This window comes from Ovis canadensis, chromosome 21 (genome assembly GCF_042477335.2).
Source record: "Ovis canadensis isolate MfBH-ARS-UI-01 breed Bighorn chromosome 21, ARS-UI_OviCan_v2, whole genome shotgun sequence".
Classification (NCBI taxonomy): Eukaryota; Metazoa; Chordata; class Mammalia; order Artiodactyla; family Bovidae; genus Ovis; species Ovis canadensis.
In genome coordinates, this window is record NC_091265.1 from 64,252,996 (window position 1) to 64,273,566 (window position 20,571).

The following is a 20,571-nucleotide window of genomic DNA, read 5'->3' on the forward strand; positions in this document are numbered from 1 at the left end:
ACTCCAGTGTTCTTGCCTGGGAAATCTCACGGGCAGAGGAGCCCAGCGGGCTACAGTCCATGGGGTCGCACAGAGTCGGACATGACTGAGGACACACACACACACACACACACACACACACACACTCGCTTTCCCTTGCGCTGAGGAGGGATGGGGAGGCACTCAGCACTGGGGGGTGGGGGCTGCCCTAGAAGCTTCTGCCGCACCAGCCCCCCAGTAACTGTGTCGGAATCTAGGAAGCATGGTCTAGGAATCAGACCACACCCCCGAGGATGGGGAGACACCAGGATTCAGGTCACACGCCACCTCTTCCGAGGACCCCTGCTGGAAGTCGCTCCCTCAACTGCTCCTAGCAGAGGGACCGCACTGCAGCCCAGCTGGCACCACGCGGCAGCCACCCCACCTGTGGGGGCAGCGTCCTCCACCACACCGCAGGCCGGGGGAGGTGTGACTGCAGACCCCAGCCAGCAGCGCGGCATCAGCCCGTCCTCCCACCACCAGCTTCACACGTTGGGGTCCTGACCCCCAGCACCCTCGAAGGCAGCTGTGTTTGGAGTTGGGGACTTTCAGGAGGTGAGCATGGTGAAATGAGGTCACTAGGGTGGGCCCTGCCTGACGCGCCTCTTTGCGCTGTTCTCGGGGGTTCTCACGGCAAGAACACTGCAGGGGTTTGCCATTCCCTCCCGCTGGGAAAGATGGAAGGCAAAAGGAGAAGGGGGCGGCAGAGGATGCGATGGTCAGATGGCATCATCGACTCAACGGACATGAACTTGAGCAAACTCCGGGAGACAGTGGAGGACAGGGAAGCCTGGTGTGCTGCAGTCCAGGGGTCACAGAGAGTCAGACACGACTCAGTGACTCAACAACAACAATGAAGAGTCCAATGTGACTGGCGTCCTTATCAGACAAGGAAGTCAGGGGACACACAGAGACACACACACAGAGACACACACACACACAGAGACACACACAGAGACACACACAGAGACACAGACACACACACACACAGAGACACACACACAGAGACACACACACAGAGACACACACACACAGAGACACACACACACAGACACACACACACACAGAGACACACAGACACACACACAGAGACACAGACACACACACGCGCACACACACAGAGACACACACACACACACACACACACACAGAGGGACGACCCTGTGAGGACTCGGCCGCCACACGCCCAGGAGGGAGGCCTCAGGAGGACCAGCCCCGCCCACACCCGGGTCTGGGAATCCAGCCTCCAGGCTGGAGACAGGGAGCATCTGCTGTCTCAGCCCCCAGGCTCTGGGCCTTTGCCTCGGCAACCACAGGGAACGAGTACAGGGTGAGGCCCTCCGGACGTTCTTAGCTAGACGCCCGAACCACATTTCTGAGGAGAATCGCCATGGAGACAGGCTTTCTTCTGAAACCACCGTCTAGAATAAACTCCATGTCTGTCCCTTCCTGCCTCTGCAGATGAGCTCCAAGCAGGATAGCTCTCCTCTCTCGTCCGTGAACTGCTAGCATCCTCGTCTGCCCTGAGTCTCTCTGCCTAGCTCCCCAAGTCCTTCCGTCGCGCCTGGCTCACCAGAACACACTCACTCCCCTTCCCTCTCTCCTGGGAGGCATCGCTGCCCACACCTCCCCGTTAACCTCTGATGATTCTCAGCTAGTGTTCCGAAAACCACGCCATCATAGACACCCCAGTCCATCCCTGGCCGAAGGGGTTTGGGAAACGTAGCTAGATTAAACAAACATGCACCAATCACTGTGAGGGCCAAAGTACTGACTGCTCTGTCGTGCCCGACTCTTTGAGGCCCCATGGACTGTAGCCTGCCAGGCTCCTCCACGCGAGAATACTGGAGTGGCTAGCCATTCCCTTCTCCAGGGGACCTTCCAGACCCAGGGATCAAACCCAGGTCTCCTGCACTGCAGACAGATTCTTTACTGTCTGGGCCACCAGGAAGCCCATTCACTTTCCTGCAGAATTTACTGCACTGCTTTCTGGGTCGTCTCTCAGAGTGGCTGATGCAATATTTTCCCAAAACCACTTAACCCCTGAATCACCTGTTCCTGGAGAGGACAAATGTCACCTCCCGCAGCAGGTGCATCACACGCCTCCAGGGCACAACCCGCAGAGCCCAGCTCCCTGCCGAGCACAGCAGCCCCAGATGCTTACTGGGTAAAGACCTGTATGGCAGGGAACTGGAAACACTCCTCTGCCCAGAGGATAAGGGCTCCAGGGGTATTACTGCTACGCAATATCCTTGGGCCAAAATCGATCTCCCCAAATCCGAAAAAGAGCTGCTGACGAGCCAGATGCTGAATTAAAATGTCTCCGTTGAGGATCACTGACCGTAAGGAGGAGGATCACGCGCCTTCCTGGCATGTTCTGTGTGGTTACTGGCGTGTTCTGTGTGGTTACTGGCGTGCGAGGTATCAAGAGGCATTCCGGGTGGGTTAACAGGAAGGCTGGGATTTGGAAAGTTCACACGATGGACCCACTTCCCTTCCACGAGGCAGAATTCCCTCAGGAGCCTGTGCTCCTTGGACTACAGGAGCGGGGTCCCCACGGCTTCCGGCTCCCCGCCTCCTGGAGAGGGCCAGCTGGGCTTCCAGTCTGGGCTGCAGGGGGCTCCCATCTGAGTTTCTGCTGTAAATGTTGTTAGTCGTGTCCGACTCTGCGACCCCACAGACTGCAGCGCACCAGGCTCCTCTGTCCTCCACCGTCTCCCAGCGTTAGCTCGAACGCGTGTCCATTGACTCCGTGATGCCATCCAACCGTCTCACCCTCTGTCCGCTTCTCCTTTTGCCTTCGATCTTTTCCAGCATCAGGGTCTTTTCCAGTGTACAGAAGGCCTGTTTTTTTTAATCATAGGCCCACATTTTGGTTTTCTTCCAGCATAAATGAAGAGATTCTGACCAAGCAGTGTGCCCCCCGCCCCTAACCTCATCACAAAACACATGACTCACTCATCTAACACTTCTGCAGAAGCAAGAATCAATCCACCCTGAAGAGAAGGGGCATCATGACAGGAGGACTAACAGGTCACGACCCCCTCTGCTGGGAGGCGGCCCCGCCCAGCGCCTCGCAAACCCAAGCTGTTGTTCGATAGCCCTTCTGTCCTGGGGGACCAGAGGCCTGGACCCTGACAGCCACAGGGCGGATGTCAGGGGACTAGGAGAGGGAAGCCCTCAGTCAGGCCCCAGACATCCAGATCAAAGTGAAGGAGCATTTCCTTGACTGGAACGGTGAGTCTGCCCCAGCCCTGCAGCAGCCATCAGTATAACCAACACACAAGCCAAGAGACCCGTGGATACGCTGTTTCAGGGTTAAAAGGGTGGGGGGGGGGGGAGAACTGTTTTTCAGATACTCGGCTTCTCTGCATGGAAAAGCCACGAGCACTTGGAAATGAATTATTTAAACTGGCGAAAATGCTAAGCAAGTGCTAGATAAGAAATTAATGAATACACAAAGTTAAATAAGTTGCTACATTTGCAACAAATAATTTAAAGACATTAAAAATTCTATCAGAGTCCCAACAATAGCCAAAGACATATAAGAAAAAGTACCTAAAGCAACCAACACTAGACCTTTATGGAGAAAATTAATAGGACATTATTCAAAACAACAAAATAAGAAAGAAAGACACCGGGCTTCATAGGAAGGCCAGATGAATAGAGAGAGCCACCATAATCATGGAAGCTAGGCTTTAATATCTTAGAGATAGTAGTTCTCCACAAAACACAGATTTGAGGCAACTTCCAACAGAAACCCTGGCAGGACTGTTCACAGAACTTATTCTGGTCGTAAAGTTTGCAGAAAAGGAGAAAGAACCAAAAATCACCAGGACAGGGACTTGCCTGGTGTTCCAGTGGTTAAGAGTCCACCTTTTCAATGCAGAGGGCGCAGGTTCAGTCCCCATCAGGGAACAAAGATCCCACATGCTTTGCAGCACAGTCAAAAAATAATTTAAAAAAAAAAACAAACCAGGACTAACTTTGGAAACAAAGAGATGCCAAATCTTCCTGAACCGTTACAATACGAGATCAGGATAACTTTGCTACAGAGACAGACGCAGATCAATGGGAAGAGCAGAGAACTCGGGACAGGCCTCGCAAACATGGGAATGCAACGTGTGTCCAAGGGTTGGGAGGAAAAGAACCGATAAATGCACGATGCTGACATCGTGGGCTGTTCACACGCAAAGTGTAAGAAACGGAGCCCCCCTCCCCACACACGCGCCAACGCCACACACGCTCAAGCCTGAAGCATGAAAAGGCAAGACTACAAACGTCTAGAAGGAAAAACACAAGATCTCTTACTCGAATCTGGGATGCTCGACAGACGCGGTTTTGGTGCTGCTGTAACAAAGGAGCACAGACTATTGGGATAAAACAACAGAAAGGCATTCTCTCCCAGTTCTAGAGGCAGAAGTCCCAGGAGAGCCACAGAGGGCTAATGCCAAGGTGTGGTCAGCGCTGGTTCGTCCTAGAGGTTCAGGGAAGAATCTGTCTCCTCTTTCTCAGATTCTGGAGCGCCCCCTACTCCACACACAGCCTCTGCATTGCTGTAACTTTGCCTTCTCCCTCCTGTACCTGCCAAGCCCCCTCTGCCTTCCTCCAGTGAGGACCCCTGAGATTACAGTCAGCGCCACCCCACATCGTCCAAAACATCCTCCCCACCCCAAGATCCTGAACTTCATCACACCCACAAAGCCCCCTCTGCCATAAAATAATAAGTCCCCTCCATTCAGACCTTCAGGGCGCAAACATCCAAAGATGCGGTGTGCGGTCCATCAGGTGTGATCAAAGTGCAGCTCGCCCTCCGTCTCCTGTTCGGACCAACCTTCAGCTCTGCCATCTCCCACCTCCTCTCCCTCCTTGAGTCAGTAACTCTTCTTTCCTGCTCACCCGACGCCAGCCCGTGTGTGCCAGCTGTTGAACTCTACCGCTGTACTTTTCAAGGTACTGTACTGTTAAGATTTAAAATATTTTCCTTATTTTTTTAATGTATTATCTGTGTGAAGAGTATTATAAACCTATTACAGTACAGGACTATATACCGATTGTTTTAGTTGGGTATCCAGGCTAACTGCTGGGACAAGAAAACTGGACGTACAAACATGCTCTCAGAACAGAAACTCATTGGTACGCAGGGGATTTACTATAAGGTCCCATTCGTGGGGTCCAGAGATTACAGCCTGGTACCTTTGGGGGCCAAGACTCAGCTGACCAAAAACCTACACAGCATATTAAAAAGCAGAGACATCACTTTGCCAACACAAAGTTACGATTTCCCCGGTAGTCATCAACAGATGGGAAAGGTGGACCATAAAGAAAACTGAGCTCTGAAGAATTGATGCTTTCGAATTGTGCTGTTGGAGAAGACTCTTGAGAGTCCCTTGGACAGTCAGGAGATCAATCCAGTCAATCCTAAAGGAAATTAACCCTGAATATTCACTGGAAGGACTGACGCTGAAGCTGAGGCGCTAATACTTTGGCCACCTGATGCAGAGCCGACTCATTAGAAAGGACTTGATTCTGGGAAAGACTGAAGGCAAAAGGAGAAGAGGGCAGCCGAGGATAAGATGGTTAGATGGCATTACCAACTCAAAGGGCGTGGATCGGAGGAAATTCCGAGGGACTGCGGAGGACAGAGGAGCCTGGTTCCCTAAGAGTCAGACAGGACTTAATGACTCAACAACCACAATCGAATTGTTACTGTGTTTTTCTACACTTTCATGTTTATAATGTTTCTAATTAAAAATAAAAACTTAAAAAAAATTAAGGACTATGACAGCTGCCTGTGATGGTCTTATCACCTCCTTCCTGGGGAACCAAGCACCCTCCTATTAATCAGGGAAGACAAAGGACAGAAGGCAGAATTCTACATACACATAACATATATTATTAAAATGTACTATGTAAAACATACTAACGTGTTTATATAAAATACATTACATAAGCTATTTATGCATATTATTAAATATTAACAGACATTCAAACACTGTGGAGAAGGAAATAGCAACCCACTCCAGTATTCTTGCCTGGAGAATTCCAGGGACAGAGGAGCCTGGTGGGCTACAGTCCATGGGGTCACAAAAGTCGAACATGTCTTAGCAAATAAACCACCACCACCACCATTCAAATAGTATCATTTTTTTCATTGCTAAGTCGTGTATCCGACTCTTTTGCAACCCCATGGACTGTAGCTTACCAGGCTCCTCTGTCCCTGAAACTCTCCAGGCAAGAATGCTGGAGTGGGTTGCAATTTCCTTCTCCAGGGGATCTTCCTGACTCAGGGGTCGAACCTGGGTCTCCTGCACTGCCAGGCAGTTTCTTTACCAGTGAGACGTCGGGGAAGCCCAGTATAAACAAATATATTATGAAAATATTACTGACAAAAACATAAAATTTTCACCCGTATATATTAAAAGATGTATAATATTCCGGGGTGACATTCTCTTTTTCGAAGCACCCTAGGTTGAGAGGACCTGGGGCTGAAAGCACAGAGGGATCCTCCCTGGTCCTGCTCAGATAAGCAAGGTCCTCTCTGACTCCTGGGCCATTTCTGCCTCAGGCCAGCCTCCTGGGCAGTTTCTCTTGGGCCAAGGTCTGAAAGTCAGGACAAAGGTCTCTAGTCCCATCTAGTTCCTCCAGTTCTGAAGAGTATTCAGGATCAGACAGAAAAGGCAACATCCAAACACGCCTCTGCAGCCTGCACAGCAGGTGGTCTCCAGACACTGGGTGCCCTGCAGCCCCTAGGCTCCTGTGTCTGGTGTGGATCCCCCTGGCTACCTGGCTGTGAGTGGGGGTGAGGGGCCTGGGGTCCCGGCCAGGGCACCTCCTGCCTTGCTTCCCCCTGCTAGAACCCCGTGGAAGTGCAGCCGCACCCTGGGGCTCCCCTGGGAGGCGACACCCACCCAGACAAAGCACCCCCATGGGCCCACGAGCTCTTAGAATCCAGTTCACGGTGTGTGCCCTTTCACTATTAACCAGCCTTCGCTTTGTATGTGAACCGCGTCTGGCTTGGCTGACGGTGTTGGCATGAAACAGACTCGAACAGTCTGCCTCCAGCCTGGCCCACCTCCCAGCTGTCCACTCGGTCTGGACAAACCACAGCAGAGACCCTGGACGGAAGGCTGGCGGAAGGCTGACGGAAGGCTGGCGGAAGGCAGCCCCAGCTCCGCTGCAAGCTCTGGCTTTTGAAGGGCTAACAGAGGCCCCTCCTAATCTATGGGTTGTGGGTTAGTTCAGTCAATCATGTCTGACACTGTGCGACCCCATGGACTGTAGCCCGACAGGCTTCTCTGTCCACGGGATTCTCCAGCCAAGAAAACTGGAGTGGGCTGCCGTTTCCTCCTCCAGGGGATCTCCCTGACCCAGAGGCTGAACTTGAGCCTCTTGTGTCTCCTGCTTTGCAGGCAGATTCTTTACCGTCTGAGCCGGGGAAGCCAAACTACGGGTGACCAGCACCAGTCAAGGCAGTGAGTCTGGGAACCAGGCACATCAGACAAGGCTGTGGAGGTGAGACATCCCGGGAGGACGACGTGTCCCTGAGATCTCAAAACCCAGCTGAGTCTGTTACAGAAAGGCGTTCAGTTTTTCAGATCCAGCGTGGGGGCTCCCAACAGCTTTCTGCACCAGGCATCCGGCGCTGCCTGGGGTGGGGGGAGGTACTCTGTCCAGGCGCCAAGTCCCTGCCTGCGGGAAGCTTTGTGGTCACTTGCTGGGGGACGGCCATGGCTGAACCCTGGGTGGGGCTGCGGCTAGCCCGGTCCTGCGATCCCCTGTAATGACAGTGTTTACGCTGAGGATGGGTCTTGTTTAATTCCTATCATCCCAGGCTGAGGGAACTTGCAACCATGGTTTCCATTTTCTTCTTCTGTTTTCCCAGGAAAGGATCTTAAAGAAACACCTTTCCCTCCAGGGGTTTAAAGCCACCAAGCCGCCCTCCCAGTGTGAGCTGGTCCTGCACACTCTCTGGGGATGCCCCCCTAAGTGGACACGTCTGTCCAACAGCCCAAGGGCCTTCCATGTCCCCTACAGCCAGGAGAATGAGGTCCAAACACCAAGCCCAGAAGTTGGGTGCAACTCACCTCAGCATAGCCTAGTGGAACCCCACAGAGAGATCAGCCAGCCAACAGAGCTCCTCCTTGGAACCTCTACACTCAGCCCGTCCTGGGGTTTCCCAGCCTCACTGAGATGTGGGAACAGGAGGCTGTCCTGGGATGCTGGAATCACGCACCCTCAGGTGCACCCAGGAGGTACACATGCCCGACCAGGGTGGAGAATCTAATGCATGTCTTAGGATGTCATCCAGCTTTTTCCCAGGAGCAGAGACCCTTCGTCATGAGCAACCCCCTGCAACACTGTCCTCTGGCTGACCCAACAACCCACCCTCTCAGTTCTCAGGACCCAGGCCAGGTCATGGAGCATCTCAGTGACCCCTGGCGGGAAACCACTTTCCCTTTGTCCTCTGCTGACCTCCACGGGAGGACGGCTCTTCCACACCCTCCAGTGCCGCACAGATGGACAGACTGACAGACAGGACATCTGAGCTTGCAGACAATATGAGCAGGGGAAGTGCTTAGCACCCACAGTGCTGCTGGGCGTGACTCCTGACTTCCTTTCCCATCCCCGCCCTACAGGGACGAGACAGCCACAACAGGGCAGGGGGCCTCCGAGGAACAGCTGACGATATTAAAGAATCCCTGTGCATCCGAGACGTGTGTCTACATAAGTCTAGACATTGACGTAGGCTTCCCAGGGGGCAGCCCGGTCAATCCGCCTGCCAGTACAGGAGACACGAGATCCCTGGGTGAGGAGGATTCCCCTGGAGAAGGGAATGGCAACCCACTCCAGTATTCTTGCCTGGGAAATCCCATGGTCAGAGGAGCCTGGGCGGCTACAGTCCAGGGGTCACAAAGAGTCAGACACAACTGAGCTCGCACAAGCACGCAGGGAACTAGATCTCACAACTAAAACACACGACATCTGAGTGGCAGAGCTGAGACTCATTTTAGGATCATAAAAGGATTCGAAGACATTAACGTTTCAGAAATCTGAATTTAAATGCGTCCGGTTAAAGTACTGTGATTTGAAATTACCATGGTCATTAATTTTAATATGTATTTTGCCTCTGAGTGGGTGATTAGAAATTTTAGGAGCTCTTGTGTCTGCAACCCTTTGAAAAAAAAGAGCTCAATGCTAAAATTTATGTTAATTTACATTTTTAATGAAAACCCATCCAGGTTCTGTACACTGTGAACATATTCAGTTCTTAATTATTCAGATGATCACTCTCAGTGGAACATAAATTATGTAAAAAAACCTGGATTGTAACAACGTGCATAGTGATTTTGCTAAACAGAAGGGAAGACAAATCTATTTTATGGAATATATAGTAATTAACAAATGATGTTTATAACTTATCTGAATATCATTGGGCATCAACATAGTACCCAAGTGTACAAATAATAATTAAGTCCAGTCACATCAGTATATTGCCAGCTATCAGTCATATAAAAGGGTAAAGGTCGACACTTTTAAATTTATGTCACTATGAAGGTTAATGTGTAAAAAGCAGAAGGAGAAAACATATTTTATCTAACAGCTTGCCAGCTTGATTTATGATTTTTAAACAGGAAGGACAAGGCCTATCGAACTCCATCTGGAGTCCTGCTCCAGCCCCTGAATAATAAGACAGGCCTGCTGGGAGGTGGCGTGCGGGCCACTTCTCACACTGAGCTCTCAGCAGAGTCGAGGTGTAAAAGCTCAGAGACCCCCAGGAATGAGAGGGGAGCAGTTGTTTCTTCCGGGAGTTCGGACTAGCCCTGTGCATAAAGTCACAGGCTGCAGGAAAACAGGTGCCCAGCCATAGCCCAGGGTTCAGCGCTGGTGAGCTCACTCCCTGGTGAGGACCCTCCTCTTGGCCGCAGACAGTGTCTCCTCCCGCGTCCTCGCACACAGAGAGGGAGTGCTCTGGATCTCTTCTTGGTGGTGCTGGCTTAGTTGCTAAGTCGTGTCCAACTCTTGCGACCCCATGGACTGTAGCCCGCCAGGATCCTCCGTCCATGGGATTCTCCAGGCAAGAATACTGGAGTGGGTTGCCATTTCCTTCTCCAGGGGAATCTTCCCAACCCAAGGGAGGACACTAATCCTATAGGATCAGGGCTCCACCCTCGTGACCTCATTTAACCTTAATGACATCCAGGGAGGCCCCATCTCCAAACATGGGCACACTGAGGGTGGGGGCTTCAACTGATGAACACAAACATTCACACCATCTGGGAAGGCCCACCTCTGCTCCCGAGCTCCTGCACCCCCCAGGCCCATGTTGGAGCTCTAGGCTGGGAGGCCTGTTTCAGGGCTGCAGGGGCGGGCGTGTGGAGAGAACCCCCACGGGTGCTCGAGGCTCCAACAGGACACAAGCGTCACCTGCTTGACGCCTGCTGGGACGCGGTGACTGAGTCAGCAGAGGGGGCCAAGGGCTTGCAGGACTTCCAGCCCAGCGCTCACCAGCCCCCGGAGCAAAGGGAGCTCACCAAGCACCTTGGCAGCCGCCATCCCCCTGCCTGACCTCGCACCGAGGACGGGAGGATGCCCAGGAGAGGCTCTGACACCAAGAGCACAGACGGGGGCCATGAGCACGGCTTCTCCTGGGACTTCGTTTAAAAGAAACCGCCTTTTAAAAAGCCAGATGCAAAAAAAAAAAAAAGCCAGATGCAGACCAGAATTATCCTGGAACTTCTTGAAAAATACAAATGCCAGGTATTGCGTTTTCCCCCAAAGCTCCGGATATGTTTCTAATGAGCAGCTGTGTTTAAAACCGACTGGACTATATGATGACCTTTACTTTTATCTAGTTTGTCTCACTTTTTCTACTTCATATTCAGGGCTCATTTCATTGAGTTTACGTTTTCCCACTTCTCCATCTCTTTTTTTTTTCATTTCTTTCTCAAGCCTTATCAAGTGTAGTAGAAAAGCTTCTGTGTGTATATATATTATAGTAAGCACACATACATGCTATATTAACATATACATTCATACTATATATACATATTATAGCAGGCATAATATATATGTTTTAGAAAACTTATGAATTTTCGCCTAATTAAAAACCTTATGACATTTTGATTTCACTTGTTTGACTTAGTATGAATAGAACGCTAGACTTCTGATTTTAAGCAGATAGGTATGCAACAAGCAACAAAGGCTTACTGTAGAGCATAGGGAACTGTGGCCAGTAGCTTGTAATAACCGATCACGGATAACAATCGGAAAAATAATGTATGTGCGTACGCGTTACTGAATCACCTTGCTGCACACCTGAAACGCTGTAAGTCAACTATGCTTCAATAAAATACACATATTAAGAAAAAGAAACCGCCTTTTAAGCATCTTCTCCCATATTTCGAATAGCTTCCTCGGAAAGGGTTCTTACAAGCGGACGATCTGTGTTATCCGCACATGTGCGTTTCTCCGTGGGCTCCCCCATGAGGGATGAAGCCAGGCTGCCTTCCAGAACACTGCCCAGTTCACACTAGGGCAACGCGCAGCTCTGCAGGTCAGGGTCTGACCCCGCGCGGCAGGCAGGAAGAGGCGGGCATCGGGCACAGTGGCCCCTCCACAGGCCTCCCAGAGCCGGCGCAGAGGGAGAACATGAAGGAAAATGCCCGCACACACGGATTCAGGACTCTCCAAAGACACTTGTCAGGGCTGCGCTTCCCAGTCCCACAGCCTCCTGGGCTGAGAAGTGAGCGTGCGGCCCCCCACCCAACGTCACACAGTCACTCCCACATGGGAAGAGTGAGGGTGACTTGCCCGACAGTGTTTTATAAATCTACTTCATTAATCTTTAAGCATTTGGACTTCTGTCAACGGCACTAACAATAAAAGCAAAATCATTCTCAACACTCATGGAGGACACAGTTTTTCAAAAAAAGAGTGGCAGAGGGAAGAAATCAATTCCAGAACTCGAGATCTGGTTCTCCTTCTAGCTGGGACCACAGGCGGGCAGGCCTGCTGTGACCTGAGCTTTCTGAGCAGCGTGAAGATGGATGTCCCAAATGCCGCCGAGCAGGCTGACTGCTGTGCTGGTTTCTGCGTTTGTACCACTTCCTGACGCTCGGGAGTGGGTCATTCCCCGGGACCTCTCGGCTGCCGCACAAAGAGGGACTACTGAGGAATCCTCTCCGCTGACCAGCCAGGCCAACACCCCCGAGAAAGGCTACTTCACACCCCCAAGCCAAGAGGAAAGTGAAAGTGTCTGTGCCAGCTGCTCAGTCACGTCCGAGTCTTTGCAACCCCATAGACTGGAGCCTCCAGGCTCCTCTGTCCATGGGATTCTCCAGGCAAGAATACCAGAGTGGGTATAGCCATTTCCTTCTCCAAGGGATCTTCCTTACCCAGGGAGCGAACCCATGTCTCCTGCCTTGCAAGCAGATTCTTTACCGTCTGAGCCACTAGGGAAGCCCCTGGGAAGAGAGTGGGTCTGAAATCCATTACTGGTGTCCCTATAAGAAAGCCATGGGAAGATGCAGACCGCAGGCAGGAGAAGCAGGAAGACGGCCAGGGGACAATGGAGACAGAGGTTGGAGGGATGTGTCCACAGGTCAAGGTCAAGTCAAGGTTACCAGCCACCACCAGGAGCTTCAAGAGGTGAGGAAGGATCCTCCCCTGGAACGCGGGTTGATGAGCCCTTGATTTTGGACTGTGACCTTCAGAATCGTCAAGAGAATACATTTTTGTTGCTTTAAGCCACCCCCTCACAGGCATTTACTCCAACAGCCACAGAAAACTGATACGCAGCGATTTACACTCCGGGAGCAACACCATTCAAAGCTCTTCTCAGCTGATTCCTCTCTGGGCAAACTGCACACCCAAACTCGCACACCCTGTAACCTCTTCAGAATAAGAAAACAATCACAGCAAGAGGTAATCACACTGGCATTCATATAAAGCCTCTTGGACTTCCCTGGCGATCCAGTGGTTAAGACTCTGTGCTTCTAATACATGGGACATGGGTTCAACCCCTGGTCAAAGAAGTTCCGCGTGCCTTGCAGCCAAAAACCAAAAGGCCCTTGGAAGCCACTGGCTAACAAAGTGACAAAGACGGGAAACAAGCAGAAGGGAAACAGGCTTTGGGGAGCTGCACAGACTGGGTCTCAACGCTGGAGCCCCTGGGCAAGGATGCACTGAGCGCATCCACCTTTACACCTGCTGTTCCCTCCGCCTGGAATGCACCCTTCCCTGCTCCCACTCCCAGTCACTCAGAAGCACCTTCCCTGACGGCCCTTTCTCAAGCTGCAAAACACACACACACACAGCACATGCTTCCCTGGCTGAAATTAACACCTTGGTTTCTGTAAACCTATGTCGTTTTTATTTTTTGTCACCATCAGAACAGCCAGGATGGAACCTGCTATTTGTATTACTGCTTCTTTAGCAACTAGTCCAACTGAGGACAAGTTTGAAGAATAATAAATAAAGAGTCATGGGGTCCGGGACTATAGCTGCTGTTGCTGCTGTTGCTAAGTCGCTTCAGTCATGTCTAACTCTGTGCGACCCCATAGACGGCAGCCCACCAGGCTCCTCTGTCCCTGGGATTCTCCAGGCAAGAATACTGGAGTGGGTTGCCATTTCCTTCTCCAATGCATGCATGCATGCTAAGTCACTTCAGTCGTGTCTGACTCTGTGCGACCCCATGGACAGCAGCCCACCAGGCTCCTCCGTCCACGGAATTCTCCAGGCAAGAGTGCTGGAGTGGGTTGCCATTTCCTTCTCCCCAGGACTGTAGGGGGACCTGCAATCAACACAGCTGGGGCAAGACAGTTCTATCCAGAAAATGTAAAACCTCTCACCCTTGAGCCTCAGAGGTGGGGTGACCAGGAAGCCCAGGCTGCCAATGGTGGTCACGCAGATGCTGGAGCAGTGAGAGGGAATGAGACAGAGCTAGGGGGAAGGCAAGCAAGTGGGGAGAAACAGAATCCAGGCCAGATGGAGGGAGGTGGAGGCGAGAACACAACACAGGGGCAGAAGAGGCAAAATAGAGAGAGAGAGACCTCCACTTCCAGGCAGATAGAGCAACAGGTGCTGGGTTTAGCCTCCTGCCTGAAACCACCGAAATGTGCTCAAAATATACGATAAATGGTTTTCAAACACGCGGGACCATGACACGAGAGAGCCAGGAGATAGACCAGGTGAGTCCTGGGGCTGCTCTCCACTTCCTGCTCTCACAGTGTCTGGGCGATGGTCCCAGAAGGGGCCAAGTGATGCCGGGCGAGTTCCCTGAGCGGAGGCAACAGGCTGAGAACTCAGGGGGCCAAGGTGACAACCGCCCCGGGAGGACGGAGACCAGGAGAGGACAGCCTGGAACACAGAGGCCACTAGAGACCTGCAGTGGGTCCTTGGAGCATTCTGAAGGATGAGACCAGCCCATTCGAGGCAGCCAACCTACCAGGGGAACTACAGCTCCCAACGTGCATGAATCACACAGGTCCAGGAACACTGCCTGCTCCCACTGGACAAACTGGAAAACCTCATGACTTACAGGACACAGAACACACAGAGGGCTGACCTCAGCAGTGGGAAATACCCAGGCCCAGGCTGAATGCTGCTATCGCCCAAAGAGCAAATACAGGAAGCAAGACCTGAAAGGATCAAACTGTCTTTAAACAATTTAACTGAATGTTAACAAAGAACTCAACAGAACAAAGTTCAACAATATTGACACAAATTCAAAAATATAGACTCAACAAGAAAAATCCACAGTTTACAAACCTGAGCAATAAAAATATCACTATATTAATGAAACAATGAAAAATGATCAGGTATGCAAAGGAACAGGAAAGTACGAACCATAATGAGGAATACAACCAACCAATCAAAACTAAACAGGACTGAATCAGATGTTATAATTAGCAGACAAAGCATTAAAAATTATATTAACTGATTTCTTCATGTTCAAAAAGGCAAGCAGAGACATGAAAGGTTAAAAACTAAATCAAGTGTTCAAAGATGAAAATGACAATATCTGAAATGAAAAATACACCAGATAAAAGATTCACAGCAAAATGGACAACAGATAAAAAGATGATGAAATCGAAGATATTGTGGAAAAGCAACAGGAAGAAAATAACAAATTATTAGAAGAGAACAGATTATCAGAAAGCTATAAAACTTCCATCGGCCTAATACATATGGAACTAGGAGTTCCTGATGACAAAGAGTACAAGAAATTATTTGAAATTTTGGCCAAAAATAATATTCATTTGATGAAAACTATAAACCCACAGACCCAAGAAGCTCAATGAAACCCAAGCTTAAGAACCATAAGGAAGACTATGCCAAGGCACATCATAACAAATCAAAACCAAAGATAATGAGAAAAATCATAAAAACAGAGGGAAAAAAAAAACATATATTACATTCAGAAAACAAACTTAAGGTTGACAGCAGATTCCTGGTTGGAAACAATGCAAGTGAGTGGAAAATGGAGCGACGCTTTCAGAGCATTTTCCCAAAAACTCAAACGAGAATCACTTAACCAGGGAAAACAGCTTTCGAAAATGAAGAGTCTTCAGACATATATAAAATCTGAAAGAACTCAAGTCTTCCTTGCAAAAGACGTTAAAGGAGAAATTTCAGGCAGAAAGAAATGATACCAGATTTAAAAAAAATGAAATTATACAAAAGAATGGAGACAATAGGAAATGGCAATCACATGGGTAGATACGCGAGTTTCTCTTATTTAAATCTCTTTAAATTGATGCTTTTGAACTGTGGCGTTGGAGAAGACCCTTGAGAGTCCCTTGGACTGCAAGGAGAGCCAACCAGTCCATCCTAAAGGAGATCAGCCCTGGGATTTCTTTGGAAGGAATGATGCTGAAGCTGAAGCTCCAGTACTTTGGCCACCTCATGCGAAGAGTTGACTCATTGGAAAAGACCCTGATGCTGGGAGGGATTGGGGGCAGCAGGAAAAGCGGACGACAGAGGATGAGATGGCTGGATGGCATCACCGACTCGATGGCCCTGAGTCTGAGTGAACTCTGGGAGTTGGTGATAGACAGGGAGGCCTGGCGTGCTGCGGTTCATAGGGTCGAAAAGAGTCGGACACGACTGAGCGACTGAACTGAACTGAAACATACGTATTTACAAGTATGTATTTATTTATAAACATACACATTTAGGAGTTTTTAAACATGTAGGAAAAAATATATGACAACACAAGCTCAAGAGTTGAAAAGGGGGAAAGGCAGCAGCTCATCGTGAGGCGCTCACACTGTACACGAGCGGGCGCGGTGTCACTGAAGGGACTGTAAGGAGGTAAAGGTGTAAAGCAAAGAGTTATAGCTAGCACATCGACAAAGGAAATAACATAGAATCATAAAATTCTACTAATCTAAACGGAGGCAGAAAGAGGAGAATAAAAAACAGATGGGACAAGAAGAACACAAATAGCAAGACGACAGATTTAAATCAAACTATTACCATTTTCACATTAAATATGATCCAACTCTAAGCTGTTGATAATCAATGCACCTTAAAAATCAAGACAGAAACAGAGGGAAAGAAGCTAGGAGAAAACATACCGGTTTAATGTCAATCAAAAGAAAACGAGAGAGGTTACATGTTTTCCCCAGGAAACTGACAAGAAGAATGCTTCCCAAATTATTCTGTGAGGTCAATATTACTACCCTGATACGAAACAGAAAGCAGATTGATGTCCTGCACAAACGCAGATGCAAAAATTATAAGCAAAACTGTGGGAGATCAAATATATAATACTTCATAACCAAGGGTGATTTATTTCAGGAATGCAGGGTTGATTTAGCACTGAAAACCCAATCAATGAAGTTCACCATATTAACAAACTAAAAATAAAACCCATAAGATCAATTCAACAGCTGCTGAAAAAGCATTCGACAAAACCCAACATCGACTCATGACAAGAACTCTCAGCAAACTAGGGCCAGAAAGAAACTGACAAAAGGCATTTCAGCAAAGCCCACAGCAAACACCACACTTCACAGTGAAAGACTGGAAAAAGTCCTCCAAAGATCAGGGACAAGATAGAGAAGTCCAACTTCACAGCTTCTGCTCAGTAAGAAGAAAAATGAATAAAACACATCCTGATGTGAAGGGAAGAAATAAAACTCTCTTTATTTGCAGACAGCATCATGGTCCATGCAGAAAATTCCTCAACTTAAAAAGGAGAAAATTTTAAAAAAGAGAAATCCTGGGTCGGGGGGGCGGTGAGGATGGATCATCACACAGCCCCTCCTTCCTTCCAGAGGAGCCCTCGTCACAGCCCTGTCCTGGCCGCCCAGTTCCTCCTCATCACAGAGCAAACCTCCACTCTTACAGGGCAGACTGGCCACAGCCCTGCTTGCCCTTGAAACCCCACGAAAAAACGAAAGTGATTTTGTTTTTCACACACAGGAACACAGAGACAGACGGAAAAGGAGCGGCGAGAACAGCAAAGGAGACGCTGCTTGCTGACCGAAGGCTGGCGAGCATGGCTGGCACCAGGGGTGGACCGGTGCCAGTTTGCAGCACGGAATTCCAGAAGGGCTCGGAAGTGACCCAAGGGCTTCTCGTGGGCCGAAGGCAGGAAGACCAGTGCAAAGGCTGTCCGGTAGCAGCCAGACCCCCGGGTCCAGTCCTCCCCCCGGGCAGCTAGCTGACTGTCCCTATCCCCATCGCAGGAAAGAAAGTGGACATTCTGGAGGAAGACCCAGAACGTGCAGGGATGGGACCACGCAGGGAACAGGGGCGCACCAGCAGGACTGCTGCCCCCACACGGCCCCTTCCCCTCACTGGGACCCTGAACTCGAGCTGTGTCTGAGGAACCTAAGGAACCCAAGAGAAGAGGTTCATTTCCAGATGTCGGAATTCCCCAGTGACATGGCCCCTCCCCTCCTGACCCTCCACGTGGGATGGCCCACCATCTACCACCCTTCCCATCACATTGCCAATAACCCACCTTAAACAAACAGCCAAAGACGGACCGACTCCGAGCAAATTAAAAGTAAGATCACAAGAGAAGGCAAGGAGGCAGAGAAGCGGATGGACGTGGGGCACACCTCTCCCCACGGGTGCATCAGGGTCACGTCCTCAGATGCGGGAGGTCTGAGAGCAGGCAGGAGTCCCTGACCACCAGCAAGGGATATACAGATCCTCACGAAAGGAAGGGAAGGAGAAAAGACGAGAGTGAGCAGGATGGGACCTGTACCCACGGCGTGGGGAAACTGAAGCAGGGGTCAGAGCCCCACAACGGGGCAACTGTTTGGGACACAGGGCAAGCATCTGAGGCTGCTGGAGAGCGCCACAGCTGATCTGTGATTGTCTGAATGGAGTGAGAACCACATGGACAATCCTTGCCGCAGCCCTACGTACCCTGGACAGGGACGCAGGTCCCCTGGAGCACACGGTGGCTGGGAGCTGCCGGCTCCTGACTGCAGGGAGATGGCCTGGGGAGACACGAGGGAGATCACGGTGGGCAAAAGGCCAGCGGCCGTGGAGGCCAGGCGATAATGCTGAGTCAGTGAGGCCATCACTGCAGCCTTTCTCTCCCCTGGAATCCCCTGGCATCGGCAGCTGAGAACAGAGAAAGGCCCAGAGAGGATGGCCATTTGAGTGCCTGATACGCTGAGTAACAGAGAAGGACCCCAGCTGGGGGCCCTGGAATGCCTGCTGCACCAAGCGACAGAGAAGGACCAGTCCGGAAGGCCCTCTGAAGGCTGCCGGAGGCTGGAGAAAGACAGCAGAGCCAGAGCTCTGGGCGGCTGAGTGCCTCTGCATTGCTCTTTGCAGTTCTGTGGGGTTTTTCCTCAATATTTTTTGGTTTTTTTGTTCTTTCTCTTATCGTACTTTTGCTGCTGTAGTTATTCTTTAATATATATAGATCTTTTATACACTTCTATTTAACTTGGCTTTTCTATTTTTTTTCCTCTTCTTCCTCTTCTTCATCTCGCCGTGTTTGCTAGTTTGCTTTCTCTGCTTTATTCCGCAGTTGGCACTCTTCTGCGGCCTTATTTTCTGGTTTGTGTTTTAGTTTTGTTTTTAATCGATCCATATCATTTTTGGTTTCCTTTCCTCACCAGGTCACTCTCTTGCACCTTCTTTTCTTTGGACTCCTTCGGTTTCCCGTGCATGCGTGCGTGCGTGTGTGCGTGTGCATGCGTGTGTGTGTGTGCGCGCGTGTGGGTGTGTGTGTGCATGTGCGTGTGCGTGCGTGTGCGTATGTGTGTGTGTATGTGCGCGTGTATGTGTGCATGTGTGTGGGTGTATGTGTGCATGTGTGTGGGTGTGTGTGCAAGCGTGTGGGTGTGTGTGCGTGTGTGTGTGCATGTGTGTGCGTGCATGCGTGTGTGCACGCGCGTGTGTGGGTGTGGTGTGTTCCTTTGGTTTTGTTATGATGTCTGATTTTGCATTCACCATTTGTCGGGGCACCTTGTTTGTTTCTTGTTTTGTTTCACTGCCTGTTTCTGTGTGTTGGTTTTAATCCCCTTTATCACCATAACAAAAGGCTTGTGGAACCTTTGTTCACCAGCCGGGTTATCAGGCCTGAGCCTTGGGAGTGGGAGCACTGAGCCCAGGACCCTAGACTGTCAGAGAACTCCTGACCCCAGGGAGCACTCTCGTGAAGGCCTCCACCTGTATTCAAGACTAGGCATCAAGCAACTGCCGGCAGCACCCAGCAAAGACATATCATTCAAACAACAAGCAAGACAGGAACACAAACTCAGTCATCAGAAGACAGGATTCCCACACACACCCCCAAAGATGCCGCCGCACACAGCCCCGCCCATCAGAAAGAAAAGCGCACCTCCTCCCACCAGAACGCAGGCACACGTCCCCCCCAGAACGAAGGCTACACAAACCACTGGACTGACCACACCCACCGAGGGAAGAAGCCCAAAGGAAAACGGAAGACAACACTGAAAACGAGCAAAAGGAGGCCCGAAACAGTAAGAAAGAAATGAAAGACACAGATACCGCACAAATGGAGGAACAAGGTGAAAACTCACAGGACCAGCTAAACAGAGAGGAAATGCGCAAACTACCTGAGAGAGAGTTCAGAGTGACGACAGCACAGACGACCCGAAGCCTCGAAAACAGACCGGACGCGATGAAAGAATCGATGAAGACGTTTCACAAGGAGCTAAAAGAAATAGAGAATAAGCAGGGATGAACAACACAATTACCGAAACTAAAAACACCCTGGAAGGAACCATCAGCAGGATAACTGAATCAGAAGAACGGATAAGTAAGCTCGAAGACAGAATGGTGGAAATAACTGCTGAAGAGCAGAATAAAGGAAAAAGAATGAAAAGAGCTGAGGATAGTCTTAGTGACCTCTGCGACAATATTAAATGCACCCACATTTGAATTATAGGGGTCCCAGAATAAGACATATTCAAAAGCAGAGACGTTGCCTACTAAGGTCCGTCTAGTCAAGGCTATGCTTTTTCCTGTGGTCATGTACGGATGTGAGAGTTGGACTGTGAAGAAGGCTGAGCACCGAAGAATTGATGCTTTTGAACTGTGGTGTTGGAG

The 20,571-nt window shown here is 50.2% G+C and overlaps 1 protein-coding gene across 4 annotated transcripts in view; it reads right to left on the reverse strand.

The window, feature by feature from the left end:
* SHANK2 (SH3 and multiple ankyrin repeat domains 2) overlaps window positions 1-20,571 on the reverse strand; it is a 554,755-nt gene that overhangs the window by 471,496 nt on the left and 62,688 nt on the right. The gene's annotated exons all lie outside the window — the stretch shown is intronic.